Raw genomic sequence first — 18,807 nt, 5'->3', positions numbered from 1 at the left:
TTTCTTGCAATGGGAGAGGTGCTTAGCTTTGGGTTCAATCTTGCGTGATTTCACCCAGTGACAAAGTAGGGGCACCTCAAAAATGATGTAGTGCTCCCACTCACCTTCTTGTAAATACAGGCTTCACCGTAAGTCTATATAAAACCATATGCTTTGATCAACTCATCAATGTGTATATTCCAACTCCGAGATGCTTGCACCAGTCCATAGATGGATTGCTGGAGCTTGCTCACTTTGTTAGCACTTTTAGGATCGACAAAACCTTCTGGTTGCATCATATACAACTCTTCTTTTAAGAAATCCATGAAGGAATATAGTTTTGACATCCATTTGCCAGATTTCATAAAATGCGGCAACTGCTAACATGATTCAGATAGACTTTTAAGCATCGATACGAGTGAGAAAATCTCATCGTAATCAACACCTTGAACTTGTGGAAAACATTTTGCGACAATTCAAGCTTTGTAGATAGTAACACTACTATCAGCATCTGTCTTCCTCTTGAAGATCCATTTATTCTCAATGACTCATCGATCATCAGGCAAGTTAATCAAAGTCCATACTTCGTTCTCAAACATGGATCTCATCTCAGATTTCATTGCCTCAAGCCATTTCGCGGATAAAAAGATGGGGTGTTCATCATATTGCTCGAGTTTATTCCTCTACATCATGTCATCTTACTTAAGGCGTTACTCCGTTATTTATGAACTTAATGCTCTAGATGCATGCTGGATAGCAGTCGATGTGTGGATTAATAATAGTAGATGCTGGCAGGAGTCAGTCTACTTGACACGGACGTGATGTCTATATGCATAATCATTGCCTTAGATATTGTCATAACTTTGTGCTTTTCTATCAATTGCTCGACAGTAATTTGTTCACCCACCATATTATTTGCCTTCATGAGAGAACCCTCTAGTGAAATCTATGGCCCCCGAGTCTATTTTCCATCATATTAGTTTCCGATCTACTATTTTGCAATCTTTTATTTTCAAATCTATAAACCAAAAACCCAAAAATATTTTATCTTTTGTTTAGTTCTATCTATCTCTATCAGATCTCACCTTTGCAAGTGACCATGAAGGGATTGACAACCCCTTTATCGCATTTGGTGCAAGTGTTTGATTGTTTTGTGCAGGTGCATCTATTGGGGACTTGCGCGTTTCTCCTACTGGGTTTACCTTGGTTCTTAACTGAGGGAAATACTTATCTCTACTGGGCTGCATCACCCTTTCCTCTTCAAGGGAAAAACCAACTCAAGCTCAAGAAGTAGCAGGAAGAATTTCTGGCGCTGTTGCCGGGGAGATCTACGTCAAGCCTACCAAGTAGCCATCATAAACTCTCATCCCTTTCATTCCATTATTCGACATTCGCCTCTCGTTTTCCTCTCCCCCACTTCTAAAATGATTTTTAAAAATATTTGCGTTTTTATTCGCCTTCTCTTTCGTCGTTCTTTCTGTTTGCCCTTATACCTTACTTGGTTCTTTTGTTTGTTTGCTTGGTATAATTGTGTGTTTATTGAAGTTCAGAAACAAAGTCTATGGATCCACTTAAAGTTTTCTACTTGGATCATCTTCGATCCATATGTGCTCGTGCTGAAAACCCCAACTAGTTTAGTTGAGGGAAAATCTTTTGATGAGCATGCTCATTTTGTGCGTCACCATTTGTCTGAAAAAGGGAGACTCCTATGGAATCAAATAAATTGTTTGATGTGCTATGATTGGAATCTTTGTGAACTTTGTGATCTTACTTGTTGCACTAAGATCCCTAAAAAACACCTTCCCTACCTATGTGAGTTTAATGATAATAAAATCTTATCTTCCTATGAAAAGGGTGTTTATAGTTACTATGATATCAAACAAATTGAAGAATTTGTTGCTTTTAAGGGTGCTTATGAAGTTGCTTCTTTGATTGAAAAGTATGATATTACTCTCTAAAAATCTGAAAATTTTGACATACTTAAATATTGCTATGAAAACTATGCTCACAATGCCTATGTCAAAGAATTTATTGAGAGAATGATTGTTGCTTTGGAAGAAAATGATGATATGCATGAATCTATAGATAATTATGATTCCGGTGATTTGTGAGATAACCTCCCTTGATGAGTGTGATGCTTGTTATTCTTATGGCCATGATGTTGAAGGAAATATGCCCTAGAGGCAATAATAAAGTTATTATTTATTTCCTTATATCATGATAAATGTTTATTATTCATGCTAGAATTGTATTAACCGGAAACATAATACATGTGTGAATACATAGACAAACAGAATGTCACTAGTATGCCTCTACTTGACTAGCTCGTTGAATCAATGATGGTTATGTTTTCTAACCACAGAGATGAGTTGTCATTTGATTAACGGGATCACATCATTAGAGAATGATGTGATTGACTTGACCCATTCTGTTAGTGTGACGCCTCCGATTTGAACGTACACTAATCATACACGCAAACGTGTACGATCAAGATGAGGGACCCACGGGAAGATATCACAACACAACTCTACAAATAAAATAAGTCATACAAGCATCATATTACAAGCCAGGGGCCTCGAAGGCTCGAATACAAGAGCTTGATCATAGATGAGTCAACGGAAGCAACAATATCTGAGTACAGACATAAGTTAAACAAGTTTGCCTTAAGAAGGCTAGCACAAACTGGGATACAGATCGAAAGAGGCGCATGCCTCCTGCCTGGGAGCCTCCTAACTACTCCTGGTCATCGTCAGCGAGCAGCACGTAGTAGTAGGCACCTCCGGTGTAGTAGGAGTCGTCGTCGACGTTGGCGTCTGGCTCCTGGGCTCCAGCATCTAGTTGCGACAACCAGGTAGAAAGGATAGAGGGAAGGGAAGGAGAAAGCAACCGTGAGTACTCATCCAAAGTACTCGCAAGCAAGGAGCTACACTACATATGTATGCATTGGTATCAACTGGAATAAGGCTATTATATGTGGACTGAACTGCAGAAAGCCGGGATAAGGGGGGATAGCTAGTCCTTTCAAAGACTACGCTTCTGGCAGCCTCGTCTTGCAGCATGTAGAAGAGAGTAGATTGAAGACCTCCAAGTAGCATCGTATAGCATAATCCTAACCGATGATCCTCCCCTCGTCGCCCTGTGAGAGAGCGATCACCGGTTGTATCTGGCACTTCGAAGGGTGTGTTTTATTAAGTATCCGGTTCTAGTTTTCATAAGGTCAAGGTACAACTCCAAGTCATCCTGTTACCGAAGATCACGGCTATTCGAATAGATTAACTTCCCTGTGGGGGTGCACCACATAACCCAACACGCTCGATCCCATTTGGCCGGACACACTTTTCTGGGTCATGCCCGGCCTCGGAAGATCAACATGCTGCAGCCCCACCTAGACCAACAGAGAGGTCAGCACGCCGGTCTAAACCTAAGTGCCCAGGGGTCTGGGCCCATCGCCCTTAGCACACCTGCACGTTGCGTGGGCGGCCGGAAGCAGACCTAGCCTAGTAGGCGTTCCAGTCCAATCCAGCGCGCGCCGCTCCGTTGCTGACGTCACAAAGGCTTCGGCTGATACCACGACATCGAGTGCCCATAACTGTCCCCGCGTAGATGGTTAGTGCGTATAGGCCAGTAGCCAGACTCAGATCAAATACCAAGATCTCGTTAAACGTGTTAAGTATATGCGAACGCCGACCAGGGCCAGGCCCACCTCTCTCCTAGGTGGTCTCAACCTTCCATGTCGCTCCGCCTCAAAGTAACAGTCGGGGGCCGTCGGGAACCCAGGCCCACCTCTATCGGGATGGAGCCACCTGCCCCTTCAGCCCCCAACTCCGAGCAGTACCACAGGTAATGTAACTATGTAAAGTATATAGTATATGCCCGTGATCACCTCCCGAAGTGATCACGGCCCAGTAGTATAGCATGGCAGATGGACAAGAGTGTAGGGCCACTGATGGAACACTAGCATCCTATACTAAGAAGTAGGATAGCAGGTAATGGTAACAACAGTAGTAGCAAGGACAGGCTATGCATCAGGATAGGAATAACGGAAAGCAGTAACATGCTACACTACTCCAATGCAAGCAGTATAGAGAAGAGTAGGCGATATCTGGTGATCAAAGGGGGGGGGGCTTGCCTGATTGCTCTGGGAAGAGAGAGGGGTCGTCAACTCTGTAGTCGTACTGGGTAGCAGCAGCGTCGGTCTCGATGTCTAGCGAGAGAGGAGGGGGAAGAAACAATAAATATTAAGCAAACAGATGCATGACGATGCATGACAAGGCAAAGTGTGATGCTAGGTGTGCCCTAACGCGGTATGAGGTGGTACCGGTGAAAGGGGAAAACATCCGGGAAAGTATTCCCGGCGTTTCGCGTTTTCGCACAGATGAACCGGAGGGGGAAAGTTGCGTGTTCACTATGCTAGGGATGCGTGGCGGACGAACGGGCTACACATTCGAATCCGTCTCGTCGTTCTGAGCAACTTTCAGGTACAAAGTTTTTCCATCGGAGTTACGGATTATTTTCTATGATTTTTCAAGGTTTTAACAATATTCCAAAATTATTATTAATTCGAAATAAAAGGGGAAATTGCTATGTGCACCCAGCAGAGTGCACACAGCAGGGCCACCGGAGGCTGACAGTGGGGTCAACAGTGCAGTCAACAGTCAAATGTTGACTGTTGACTGGTCAAAACTGTAGATGGGGCCCACGTGTCATTCACACATATCTTGCATTTTCTTTTTAAGTGGATATTTAGTGGGGGGTCCACCTGCCATTTGCACTATACCTAACCACTGATTAGACTAACTAGTAGGAATACTAGTTAGCTAACGGAGAGAGTCGGCCGGCCACCACACACAGAACACACATGCACACACAATGCCAGGGTTAAGAAAAGATAGCATTTTGTGATTTTTGTAGGATTTAAACCATGCATCAAATGAATTTGGTCCAGTGGAGTATTATAAGTTTCTCAAGTGTACATTCTACTTATATTTATTTTTGGCCTGTTAGTAGTTGTTTAACCGGAGTTTAGGGGCTGCCGAGGGGGTTACTTGATGTAATATTTGTAAAGCTAACCATAGTAGCAGCTATAGTAGTTAGTAGTAATAGTAGGTTCAGTAGAGCAGCAAACAACCGCAGTAGCAAGTAGCAGAGGCAAGGGCAGCAGCTTGCAGCATCAACAGCAGTCAGCGAGCAGTGGCAGCGAGCGGCGGAAGGCCAGGGCGCGCGGGCGCACCCGCGGAGGCGCGCGCAGCGCACGCAGGGAGGGCGAGCAGGGTGTGGCCCGGATGCAGGCAGCGTGCGGCAAGGGTCATGGGAGCACAGGCTCCGGCCATGGCAGCCACGAACGAGCACGGGGATGGCCGCCAATGAATGGATCGAAGTGAAAAACGGGGGAATCGGGTGAGGGCCTCACAGCGGGGTGCTTGGCGTGCTCGTTGCAGTCGGAGAGGATCGGAGGCGAGCGGATCGACGACGGCGTTGCAACGGCCGAAGGTAGAAGAAGATGAGGATGGCGAGCTTCCGGTGCGGGCGTCGTTGGAGGAGCCTCCCGGCTCCACTCCGCGCCGAAGGAGAGCGAGGGCGAGGCGGCAGGAGCCTCTCGACATAGAGAGGCGGCGAGGGGTGGCCGACGGCCACGTCGGCCGTGATGACGGGGTGAAGACGGTAGCGATCGGGTGCGAGGCGGCTCTGGGCGAGAGAGAGGGCGATGAGGGAGAGAGGGGGCTAGTGGGCGATTAGGGTTCACCGGGGAAGGGGGCGCCGGCCTTATAGGCGGGGGGGAGTCGGCGGATGGCCTCCACGGTGATGGCCGCGGCCGTGGCACGCATCGGCTCTGTCCACGATCCCACGTGAACAGAGCGGAGGGGGCAGCGGGAGCAGGTGGGCCGGCCCGCTAGGTAGATGGGCTGGGTGACCTAATGGAGGGGAGGCTTTGTTTTATCTTTTTATTCTTTGATTCTTTTCTTTTATTTATTTCTCCATTTTTTATTTAAATGCTATAGTAAAAGAACTTAGTTAAACTTGAAATCTGGCTCATAATTCAAGAACAACATTATGGTGTTGCATAAAAAGTTTTTGAGCCAAAGGAATTGTTCGGGCATTTTTAGAAATTTAATAAGTCATTTAATATGCTATTGGACCACTATATAATTTGGTGTGGGCATTTTTCATAATTCAAATGAGGTTGGTTAACTCATCACATTTTAATACTGAATAAATGCGACACCGCGAACATTTTTGTTTTACAGTTTGAAGAAATAATATTTGGCATGGAATTTAAATTTGAATTCGAACGCTGTTTGAATTAACGCGAGTTTAGCAACAGTAATCGTGGTAACGTGGCAACATTAGTGGAGGGTTAAAGTAGCTTAAATATCTGGGCGTCACAATTCTCCTCCACTACAAGAAATCTCGTCCCGAGATTTAAGAGGTAGTGAAAGGGGGGAGGTTTGGTTACGAATCTAGCGGGTCTTCTCATCCCGGCTTGCTCTTCTCGAAGAGGCCGGTCCAATACATTGATGTCTTCATTTCTCTGCTTCAGGTCATCATGATGAAGTCGGCGTCCTTTCTTCAGAAACTCCATTGTACTTACGAAAGAATAAAGGGGGTAGTCCGGGAGAATGGACCTCTGCAAGGTCGACTATCTGGTCGATAACATCGAGGAAGGTGGCGGAACTCTTGAACTGAAACTTAAGAAAATACCGAGAGCCAAGTAAGAAGGTACATCATAGAAGTTTCAAGCGCATAGGCAATCGTTCGATGCCTGATACGAAATGTGAAAGGGGTTCAGAGCAATGGGAATAAGTATTGCGTTTGATACCAGAATAGATTACTAGGCAGGTTGCCCGTGATTTACATACGAAGTCAAGCTCAAGGAATATCTTTGACAACAAGGGGTACAGGAGAGTCAGGTTCCGATCCTGGGACCTGTGGGTTATGGGCCCACCATGTGGGTTAAAAGTAGGAAGGGGGATGACGTCTTGCATGATCATGTAAGCAAGGCATGTCAGAGGATAGACTATCGATTATGTCAGCAACAACCATTGGTACCAAGGGCGAGGGACGAAGAGAACCATTTTCCTGCTCGTTGAACAAGGCGGGCCAATAGGCAAGGTTCTCGTACATCGGTGGTTACCGGAATGTCATCAACAAAAGTAACAGGGTCTTTCTGACAGAATTGTACATCGAGTTCTCGTACATCGGTGGTTACCGAAATGTCATCAACAAAAGTAACAGGGCCTTTCTGACAGAATTGTACATCGAGAAGTTTACATAAGCAGGAGAATATTACTGCTTATATCATATAGAACACCAGAAAGGTCAAACAAACCAATGGAAAGGAAAATGTGATCATCAGGTTAAACAGAACAATGGAAAGGAAAAATGTGTTTAAACACATATTTCAGGGGTATATCCTTCCCAAGGACAAGCAGAGCATGATATCCATGATATGATATAACGTAGAAAACCCTTTAGGAAAGGGGAGAGAAATATCATGACATTACCCATACAATGGTGTTTGGGGTAATTGAGCAAGAAACATTTAGCATTGGGCTTCAAGTGTTCTTGTTGAAAATCGGAGTACCACAGACATGCTTCGAGATAGCATTGACATGGTCTTCAAGCAAAGGTCAGACTTTGGATACACAAAGGATCCATCGGGATAAACTTATTAAACAAGGCATTCAATTTCCTCATGGAAAAATGGTTAACCTTGTTAAAAATAAAACTATAACACTTGGTCCTCCGGTCAGGTGTGCATGACATCGCCTTACCGGTCATATGAGGATCAATGTTATAACTCTTGAAAATATGTTCCAACCATCATATCTGACCGAGATTCAGATCTGATTGGTATCAAAATAACATCAGACACGGGATTCCTGAAAAGAAAAGGTGCAACACAAATTGACGAGATGACATTGTAAGATTCTCGGGAAATGGACTATGGAAGCAAGTTCCGAAACAAGAGCCCATCATTAAAACCGAGAAGAGGATGAGGAGGTGGTTGATGGACTTGGTGACAATTCATTGAGATTTCCAAAAAGATGGGTGCCCTCAATTATGTGAACAAGGAGATAACATTTGTCCGATCAAATGATATAATGATGTATGCTCGAGGAAAACATACACAATTTAAACATTGGTTGAATGGTGCACCCGAATTATGGGCTTAGGTAGCAAGATCAATGATAGAAGGGTGATTCGATATCCAATAAACAAAGAATGTATCTATCGTTCATTAACTTACAAGCAATATGGTTGCTAGAAGTTTGGAATTTTTCACATCACAATCCATTTATCGGTATTCCGTTGGAACACGGGGGCCATGAAAAGAATGGTGATGGTGAGAAGCATCACTTGCATCAATAATTCATAATAGGTGGTGAAATTCTCACAACATACTTGACATAAAAGATGGTAATATTCCAAGGTAAAGAAGAACAAACGTTGGATAGCAAGGAACTCAAGGTATAACACAAAACACGATAATGTTTGTGTTGGAGGTAAGGCAATAAAGTGGTTGATGATAAGACAAATCATCAAGGGCAAGGATGGTATTTCTCATCATGAATTCGATTGATATCCTGGAAGGAGTCAAGATATTGATAATGATCATGAAAAATTTTGTCGAGAGGCTCCACGAAGAAGCAATCAAACAACGACTACATCAAGCAACATGACTGATGCAGCGAAAGATTACTGGAACCACATATATGACACAAACTCAAAATCAAGATTGTTGTCCAAGGAAAAATGATATGATGAGGAAAATCGACGTAAGCTTAGCTCATCATCAAAAATTGTGCTCCTGGAAGAAGGACTAGGTAGCACAGTTAAAATCGGCACGACAAGGATATAGCCAACCAGGCTAGGAATGATGTGATCGAGTTCAAACTCGTAAGTAATGAAGGTTATCAAGAGTTGTTTAATCGTGGTGCGGACTTGAGTCAGTTATCGGTGTCTTTGAGTGTTTAGTAACTCAGAGCCCATGAAAAATTGGAATCAGTGAGAAGGTAGCACCTGATGAAGAACTCATAAGAGGTTATGAAGTTCCATGATAATCTTGAGATATCGTAGTGTAATACTCGATGGTAGATCAAAGTAAAGGTTGGACAGGTGCAATGATCTGCAGAAGACAAGTGCTTCAACTTGTCCGAGAAATGGTATTAAGGAGAAAATATGGTCGAAACCATGATTGCAAAGGACCAAACATAGATACATGACGAACTTATAACAAGGGGATTATTATCATTTACAAGAAGCTTCTATGATAAGTTCCACATCGGGTCCATGGGCATGAACGCAAAGGCTCAAGGTCGACTCCCACTTATTCAATGCATAACCTTTCATTTTACTTCTCGCTTTTGATGAAGCTGTAGTGTAGAAATTTTATCTGGAGAAACAATAGAAGAGTATGACTCGCTAAAACTTTCGGGTTCATACGGTTTGCGAAAGGCATAGGTTCAACCCGTCAGGGTATCGTGGAAACATATACCACAAGCTTCAATCGTAAATAACACTAGCTCGGAAACAGAGCATGGTTGAGAAAACAGAGGATACAATTTACCAAAAGCATTATGTATCCGAGGAAAGGCTCACAAGGTTATTGAATAAGGAGGACACTGTCGAATAATAATCCAATAAAGGATCTGACGGTCCATAACGGAGCTGATGTGAGCATCGGCACACAACCAGTTGAAGAAAGGATGCAAGGGCATCAGATTTTAGAACATCTGAATGATTTGATGCTTAGATATCAAAGGAATTATGATTTCCAAAAAGAATGATCAGAAGCAGACACTCTGATCAAGGGTGGATAAGTTCAATAGACCTAAGGGTACAATTGACGGCAAACAAATTGGTCGAGAACAAGCTCATGTTCACAAATGACGTCTGAGCCAGAAAGATAATTGAAAAGGATCAAGTAATGATTGCGTGCATTCGCACTCATGTTGAATCAATAGGATCAAAATGACGGTGTCTAAGGATACTAACGAATATTGCCAGACATATGGAAATCATTCATAATGCAAGCAGACAAGTATGCAGAGCAATAAGCTACCGAGGAATTTTGGAAGATCAAATAGTATTTCGAAGACCATTGTGAAACACACGAACAACTGGGGATGAGTGGATAGTCGATAAGGGCGAGAAATTATCCGTAGGGGTATTTAGGTGGAAAGGAACTGTAAGGCAGTAGGCACAAAGTATTCTCGGATCAATAGAGAGAATTTCAGGATATCTTGTAGTGACAAGATCAACTGGGAACAACAGTAAGAACGACAGATGTATGTATTTATCCATAGGGATATTTCGGTGGTAGGGAATTGAAAAAGCAACAGACACCAAGTCTCGAGTGAACATCGGAGAGTATCTTCGGAATCCTTCGGTGCAGCACGCGATCATCTGTGCTAAGGGCTCTCCGGGACGAAGTGGTTACGAGAACCTAGAGTTAGAGTTAGTAAATTCATTTTAACCCGAATAGAAGAGAGGGCAGAGTCCCAGAGTATAGGTCGAGCAACAAAAGATCCTAATACCACCCAATGGCGACGTGAGCCCATAAGGCGCACAGCCATGTTAGTAAAAGTTTTGTAATATCTAGACTCGACTTCGGCCAAGGAGTGTGGAAGGGGGATTCCTACAAGCAGTCAGCTCTGATACCAACTTGTGACGCCCCCGATTTGAACATACACTAATCATACACGCAAACGTGTACGATCAAGATCAGGGACTCACGAGAAGATATCACAACACAACTCTACAAATAAAATATGTCATACAAGCATCATATTACAAGCCAGGGGCCTCAAAGGCTCGAATACAAGAGCTCGATCATAGACGAGTCAGCGGAAGCAACAATATCTGAGTACAGACATAAGTTAAACAAGTTTGCCTTAAGAAGCCTAGCACAAACTGGGATACAGATCGAAAGAGGCGCAGGCCTCCTGCCTGGGATCCTCCTAACTACTCCTGGTCGTCGTCAGCGGGCAGCACGTAGTAGTAGGCACCTCTGGTGTAGTAGGAGTCGTCGTCGACGGTGGCGTCTGGCTCCTGGGCTCCAGCATCTGGTTGCGACAACCAGGTAGAAAGGATAGAGGGAAGGGAAGGAGAAAGCAACCGTGAGTACTCATCCAAAGTACTCGCAAGCAAGGAGCTACACTACATATGTATGCATTGGTATCAACTGGAATAAGGCTATTATATGTGGACTGAACTGCAGAAAGCCGGGATAAGGGGGGATAGCTAGTCCTTTCGAAGACTACGCTTCTGAGAGCCTCGTCTTGCAGCATGTAGAAGAGAGTAGACTGAAGACCTCCAAGTAGCATCGTATAGCATAATCCTAACCGATGATCCTCCCCTCGTCGCCCTGTGAGAGAGCGATCACCGGTTGTATCTGGCACTTGGAAGGGTGTGTTTTATTAAGTATCCGGTTCTAGTTGTCAGAAGGTCAAGGTTCAACTCCAAGTCGTCCTGTTACCGAAGATCACGGCTATTCGAATAGATTAACTTCCCTGCAGGGGTGCACCACATAACCCAACACGCTCGATCCCATTTGGCTGGACACACTTTTCTGGGTCATGCCCGGCCTCGGAAGATCAACACGTCGCAGCCCCACCTAGACCAACAGAGAGGTCAGCACGCCGGTCTAAACCTAAGCGCCCAGGGGTCTGGGCCCAAGGCCCTTAGCACACCTGCACGTTGCGTGGGTGGCCGGAAGCAGACCTAGCCTAGTAGGCGTTCCAGTCCAATCCAGCGCGCGCCGCTCCGTTGCTGACGTCACAAAGGCTTCGGCTGATACCACGACGTCGAGTGCCCATAATTGTCCCCGCGTAGATGGTTAGTGCGTATAGGCCAGTAGTCAGACTCAGATCAAATACCAAGATCTCGTTACACGTGTTAAGTATCTGCGAACGCCGACCAGGGCCAGGCCCACCTCTCTCCTAGGTGGTCTCAACCTGCCCTGTCGCTCCGCCTCAAAGTAACAGTCGGGGGCCGTCGGGAACCCAGGCCCACCTCTACCGGGATGGAGCCACCTGCCCCTTCAGCCCCCAACTCCGAACAGTACCACAGGTAATGTAACTGTGTAAAGTATATAGTATATGCCCGTGATCACCTCCCGAAGTGATCACGGCCTAGTAGTATAGCATGGCAGACGGACAAGAGTGTAGGGCCACTGATGGAACACTAGCATCCTATACTAAGAAGTAGGATAGCAGGTAATGGTAACAACAGTAGTAGCAAGGACATGCTATGCATCAGGATAGGAATAACAGAAAGCAGTAACATGCTACACTACTCCAATGCAAGCAGTATAGAGAAGAGTAGGCGATATCTGGTGATCAAAGGGGGGCTTGCGTGATTGCTCTAGCAAGAGAGAGGGGTCGTCAACTCCGTAGTCGTACTGGGTAGCAGCAGCGTCGGTCTCGATGTCTAGCGAGAGAGGAGGGGGAAGAAACAATAAATATTAAGCAAACAGATGCATGACGATGCATGACAAGACAAAGTGTGATGCTAGGCGTTCCCTAACGCGGTATGAGGTGGTACCGGTGAAAGGGGAAAACATCCGGGAAAGTATTCCCGGCGTTTCGCGTTTTCGGACAGATGAACCGGAGGGGGAAAGTTGCGTGTTCGCTATGCTAGGGATGCGTGGCGGACGAACGGGCTGCGCATCCAAGTTTGTCTCGTCGTTCTGAGCAACTTTCAGGTACAAAGTTTTTCCATCGGAGTTACGGATTATTTTCTATGATTTTTCAAGGTTTTAACAATATTCCAAAATTATTATTAATTCGAAATAAAAGGGGAAATTGCTATGTGCACCCAGCAGAGTGCACACAGCAGGGCCACCAGAGGCTGGCAGTGGGGTCAACAGTGCAGTCAACAGTCAAATGTTGACTGTTGAGTGGTCAAAACTGTAAATGGGGCCCAGGTGTCATTGACACATATCTTGCATTTTCTTTTTAAGTGGATATTTAGTGGGGGGTCCACCTGCCATTTGCACTATACCTAACCACTGATTAGACTAACTAGTAGGAATACTAGTTAGCTAACGGAGAGAGTCGGCCGGCCACCACACACAGAACACACATGCACACACAATGCCAGGGTTAAGAAAAGATAGCATTTTGTGATTTTTGTAGGATTTAAACCATGCATCAAATGAATTTGGTCCAGTGGAGTATTATGAAGTTTGTCAAGTGTACATTCTACTTATATTTATTTTTGGCCTGTTAGTAGTTGTTTAACCGGAGTTTAGGAGCTGCCGAGGGGGTTACTTGATGTAATATTTGTAAAGCTAACCATAGTAGCAGCTACAGTAGTTAGTAGTAATAGTAGGTTCAGTAGAGCAGCAAACAACCGCAGTAGCAAGTAGCAGAGGCAAGGGCAGCAGCTAGCAGCATCAACAGCAGTCAGCGAGCAGTGGCAGCGAGCGGCGGAAGGCCAGGGCGCGCGGGCGCACCCGCGGAGGCGCGCGCAGCGCACGCAGGGAGGGCGAGCAGGGTGTGGCCCGGATGCAGGCAGCGTGCGGCAAGGGTCATGGGAGCACAGGCTCCGGCCATGGCAGCCACGAACGAGCACGGGGATGGCCGCCAATGAATGGATCGAAGTGAAAAACGGGGGAATCGGGTGAGGGCCTCACAGCGGGGTGCTTGGCGTGCTCGTTGTAGTCGGAGAGGACCGAAGGTGAGCGGATCGACGACGGCGTTGCAACGGCCGAACGTAGAAGAAGATGAATATGGTGAGCTTCCGGTGCGGGCGTCGTTGGAGGAGCCTCCCGGCTCCGCTCCGCGCCGAAGGAGAGCTAGGGCGAGGCGGCAGGAGCCTCTCGACACAGAGAGGCGGCGAGGGGTGGCCGACGGCCACGCCGGCCGTGATGACAGGGTGACGACAGTAGCGATCGGGTGCGGGGCGGCTCTGGGCGAGAGAGAGGCGACGAGGGAGAGAGGGGGCTAGTGGGCGATTAGGGTTCGCCGGGGAAGGGGGCGCCGGCCTTATAGGCGGGGGGGAGTCGGCGGATGGCCTCCACGGCGATGGCCGCGGCCGTGGCACGCATCGGCTCTGTCCACGATCCCCCATGAACAGAGCGGAGGGGGCAGTGGGAGCAGGTGGGCCAGCCCGCTAGGTAGATGGGCCGGGTGGCCCAATGGAGGGGAGGCATTGTTTTATCTTTTTATTATTTGATTCTTTTCTTTTATTTATTTCTCCATTTTTTATTTAAATGCTATAGTAAAAGAACTTAGTTAAACTTGAAATCGGGCTCATAATTCAAGAACAACATTGTGGTGTTGCATAAAAAGTTTTTGAGCCAAAGGAATTGTTCGGGCATTTTTAGAAATTTAATAAGTCATTTAATATGCTATTGGACCACTATATAATTTGGTGAGGGCATTTTTAATAATTCAAATGAGGTTGGTTAACTCATCACATTTTAATATTGAATAAATACGACACCGCGAACATTTTTGTTTTACAGTTTGAAGAAATAATATCTTGACATGGAATTTAAATTTGAATTCAAACGCTGTTTGAATTAACGCGAGTTTAGCAACAGTAATCGTGGTCATGTGGAAACATTAGTGGAGGGCTAAAGTAGCTTAAATATCTGGGCGTCACAGTTAGCTTAGCACTTGATCGTTTAGTATGTTGCTATTGCTTTCTTCATGACTTATACATGTTCCTCTGACAATGAGATTATACAACTCCCGTTTACCAGAGGAACACTTTATGTGCTACCAAACGTCACAACATAACTGGGTGATTATAAAGGTTCTCTACAGGTGTCTCCGAAGGTACTTATTGAGTTGGCGTATTTCGAGATTAGGATTTGTCACTCCGATTGTCCGAGAGGTGTCTCTGGGCCCACTCGGTAATAAACATCACTATAAGCCTTGCAAGCATTGTAACTAATGAGTTAGTTGCGGGATGATGTATTACAGAAGGAGTAAAGAGACTTTTCGGTAACGAGATTGAACTAGGTATTGAGATACCGACGATCGAATCTCGGGCAAGTAACATATCGATGACAAAGGGAACAACATATGTTGTTATGCGGTTTGACCGATAAAGATCTTCGTAGAATATGTAGGAGCCAATATGAGCATCCAGGTTCCGCTATTGGTTATTGATCAGAGATGTGTCTTGGTCATGTCTACATAGTTCTCGAACCCGTAGGGTCCGCACGCGGTGACGATTTATATTATGAGTTATGTGATTTGATGTACTGAAGATAGTTCGGAGTCCCGGATGAGATCGGGGACATGACGAGGAGTCTCGAAATGGTCGAGACATAAACATCGATATATTGGACGACTATATTCGGACATCAAAAATGTTCGGAGTGATTTGGGTATGTTCCGGAGTACCGGAGAGTTACGGGAATTCGTATTGGCCCATAATGGGCCATACGGGAAAGGAGAGAAAGCCCTCAAAAGGTGGCCGCACCCCTCCCCATGGCCTGGTTCGAATTGGACTAGGGAGGGGGCGCCCCCTTCCTTCCTTCTCCTTTTCCCTTCCCTTTTTCCTATTCCATGTGGGACGACGAATCCTACTAGGACTAGGGAGTCCTAGTAGGACTCCACACTTCTGGTGCACCCTAGGGGCTGGCCGACCTCCCCTCCTCCATCCTTTATATACGGGGGCAGGGGGGCACATCTAGACACACAAGTTGATATTTTGATTTCTCCTAGCCGTGTGCGGTGCCCCCTCCACCATATTCCACCTCAGTCATATCGTAGCAGTGCTTAGGCGAAGCCCTGTCTCGGTAGCAACATCATCACCGTCATCACACCGTCATGCTGACGGAACTCTCCCGTGAAGCTCTGCTGGATCGTAGTTCACGGGACGTCATCGAGCTGAATGTGTGCTGAACTCGGAGGTGTCGTACGTTCGGTACTTGGATCGGTCGGGTCGTGAGGACGTACGACTACATCAACCACGTTGTGCTAACGCTTCCGCTTTCGGTCGACGAGGGTACGTGGAAAACACTCTCCCCTCTTGTTGCTACGAATCACCATGATCATGCGTGTGCGTAGGAAATTTTTGAAATTACTACGTTCCCCAACAGTGGCATACGAGCCAGGTTATTGCGTAGATGTTATATGCATGAGTAGAACACAAGTGAGTTGTGGGCGATACAAGTCATACTTCTTACCAGCATGTCATACTTTGGTTCGGTGGTATTGTTGGATGAAGCGGCCCGGACCGACATTACGCGTACGCTTACACGAGACTGGTTCTACCGACGTGCTTTACACACAGGTGGCTAGCGGGTGTCAGTTTCTCCAACTTTAGTTGAACCGAGTGTGACTACGCCCGATCCTCGAGAAGGTTAAAACAACACTAACTTGACGAAATATCGTTGTGGTTTTGATGCGTAGGTAAGAACGGTTCTTGCTCAGCCCATAGCAGCCACGTAAAACTTGCAACAAACAAAGTAGAGGACTTCTAACTTGTTTTTGCAGGGCTTGTTGTGATGTGATATGGTCAAGACGTGATGAGATATAAGTTGTTGTATGAGATGATCATGTTTTTTTTTTGAAGTTATCGGCAACTAGCAGAAGCCTTATGGTTGTCTCTTTATTGCATAAGATGCAAGTGCCATGTAATTGCTTTACTTTATCGCTATGCGATAGCAATAGTTGCAAATGCAATACCTGGTGAGACAACCATGTGACGACACGTTGATAAAAGATCAAGATCATGGAGATCATGGTGTCATGCCGGTAACAATGGAGATCATGACAGTACTTTGGAGATGGAGATCAAAAGCACAAGATGATGATGGCCATATCATGTCAGATATTTGGATTGCGTGTGATGTTTATATTTTATACATCTTATTTTTGCTTAGTTCGGTGGTATCATTATAAGATGATCTCTCACTAAATTTCAAGATAAAAGTGTTCTCCCTGAGTATGCACCGTTGCCAAAGTTCGTCGTGCCGAGACACCATGTGATGATCAGGTGTGATAAGCTCTACGTTCATCTACAACGGGTGCAAGCCAGTTTTGCACACGCAGAATACTTGGGTTAAACTTGACGAGCCTAGCATATGCAGATATGGCCTCGGAACACTGGAGACCGAAAGGTCGAGCGTGAATCATATAGTAGATATGATCAACATAATGATGTTCACCATTGAAAACTACTCCATCTCACGTGATGATCGGACATGGTTTAGTTGATTTGGATCACGTGATCACTTAGATGATTAGAGGGATGTCTATCTAAGTGGGAGTTCTTAATTAATTTGATTAGTTGAAATTTAATTTATCATGAACTTAGTCCTGGTAGTATTAGCATATCTATGTTGTAGATCAATAGCTCGCGTTTAGCTCCCCTGTTTTATTTTTGATATGTTCCTAGAGAAAACTAAGTTGAAAGATGTTAGTAGAAATGATGCGGATTGGATCCGTGATCTGAGGATTATCCTCATTGCACCACAGAAGAATTATGTCCTAGATGCACCGCTAGGTGACAGACCTATTGCAGGAGCAGATGCAGACGTTATGAACGTTTGGCTAGCTCAATATGATGAGTACTTGATAGTTTAGTGCACCATGCTTAACAGCTTAGAATCGGGACTTCAAAGATGTTTTGAACGTCATGGATCATATGACATGTTCCAGGAGTTGAAGTTAATATTTCAAGAAAACACCCGAGTTGAGAGATATGAAGTCTCCAACAAGTTCTATAGCTAAAAGATGGAGGAGAATAGGTAGCAGTGAGCATGTGCTCAGATTGTCTAGGTACTACAATCACTTGAATCAAGTGGGAGTTAATCTTCTAGATAAAATAGTGATTGACATAATTCTCCAGTCACCATCACCAAGTTAGTAGAACTTCGTGATGAACTATAGTATGCAAGGGATGACGAAAACGATTCCCGAGCTTTTCATGATGATGAAATCGATGAAGGTAGAAATCAAGAAAGAGCATCAAGTGTTAATGATTAACAAGACCACTAGTTTCAAGAAAAGGGAAAAGGGAAAGAAAGGGAACTTCAAGAAGAACGGCAAGCAAGTTGCTGCTTAAGTGAAGAAGCCCAAGTCTGGACCTAAGCCTGAGACTAAGTGCTTCTACTGCAAAGGGACTGGTCACTAGAAGTGGAAATGCCCTGAATATTTGGTGGATAAGAAGGATGGCAAAGTGAACAAGGGTATATTTGATATACAGGTTATTGATGTTTACCTTACTAGTATTTATAGTAGCCCCTAGGTATTTGATACTTGTTCGGTTGCTAAAAATTAGTAACTCGAAAGAGGAGTTACAGAATAAATAGAGACTAGTTGAGGGTGAAGTGACGATGTGTGTTGGAAGAGGTTCCAAGATTGATATGATCATCATCACACACTCCCTATACTTTCGGGATTAGTATTAAACCTAAACAAATGTTATTTGGCGTTTGCATTAAGCATGAATATGATTTGATCATGTTTATTGCAATATGGTTATTCATTTAAAATCAGAGAATAATTGTTGTTCTGTTTACATGAATAAAACCTTCGATGGTCATACACCCAATGAAAATAGTTTGTTGGATCTCGATCGTAGTGATACACATATTCATAATATTGATGCCAAAAGATGCAAAGTTGATAATGATAGTGCAACTTATTTGTGGCACTACCATTTAGGTCATATAGGTGTAAAGCGCATGAAGAAAATCCATGCTGGTGGGCTTTTGGAATCACTTGATTATGAATCAGTTGATGCTTGTGAACCATGCCTCATGGGTAAGATGACTAAGACTCCGTTCTCCGGAACAATGGAGCGAGCAACAGACTTGTTGGAAATAATACATACTGATGTATGCAGTCCGATGAGTGT

The sequence above is a fragment of the Triticum dicoccoides genome, chromosome 4A, assembly GCF_002162155.2.
Source record: "Triticum dicoccoides isolate Atlit2015 ecotype Zavitan chromosome 4A, WEW_v2.0, whole genome shotgun sequence".
NCBI lineage: Eukaryota > Viridiplantae > Streptophyta > Magnoliopsida > Poales > Poaceae > Triticum > Triticum dicoccoides.
Note: the sequence above shows the minus strand (reverse complement) of the source record.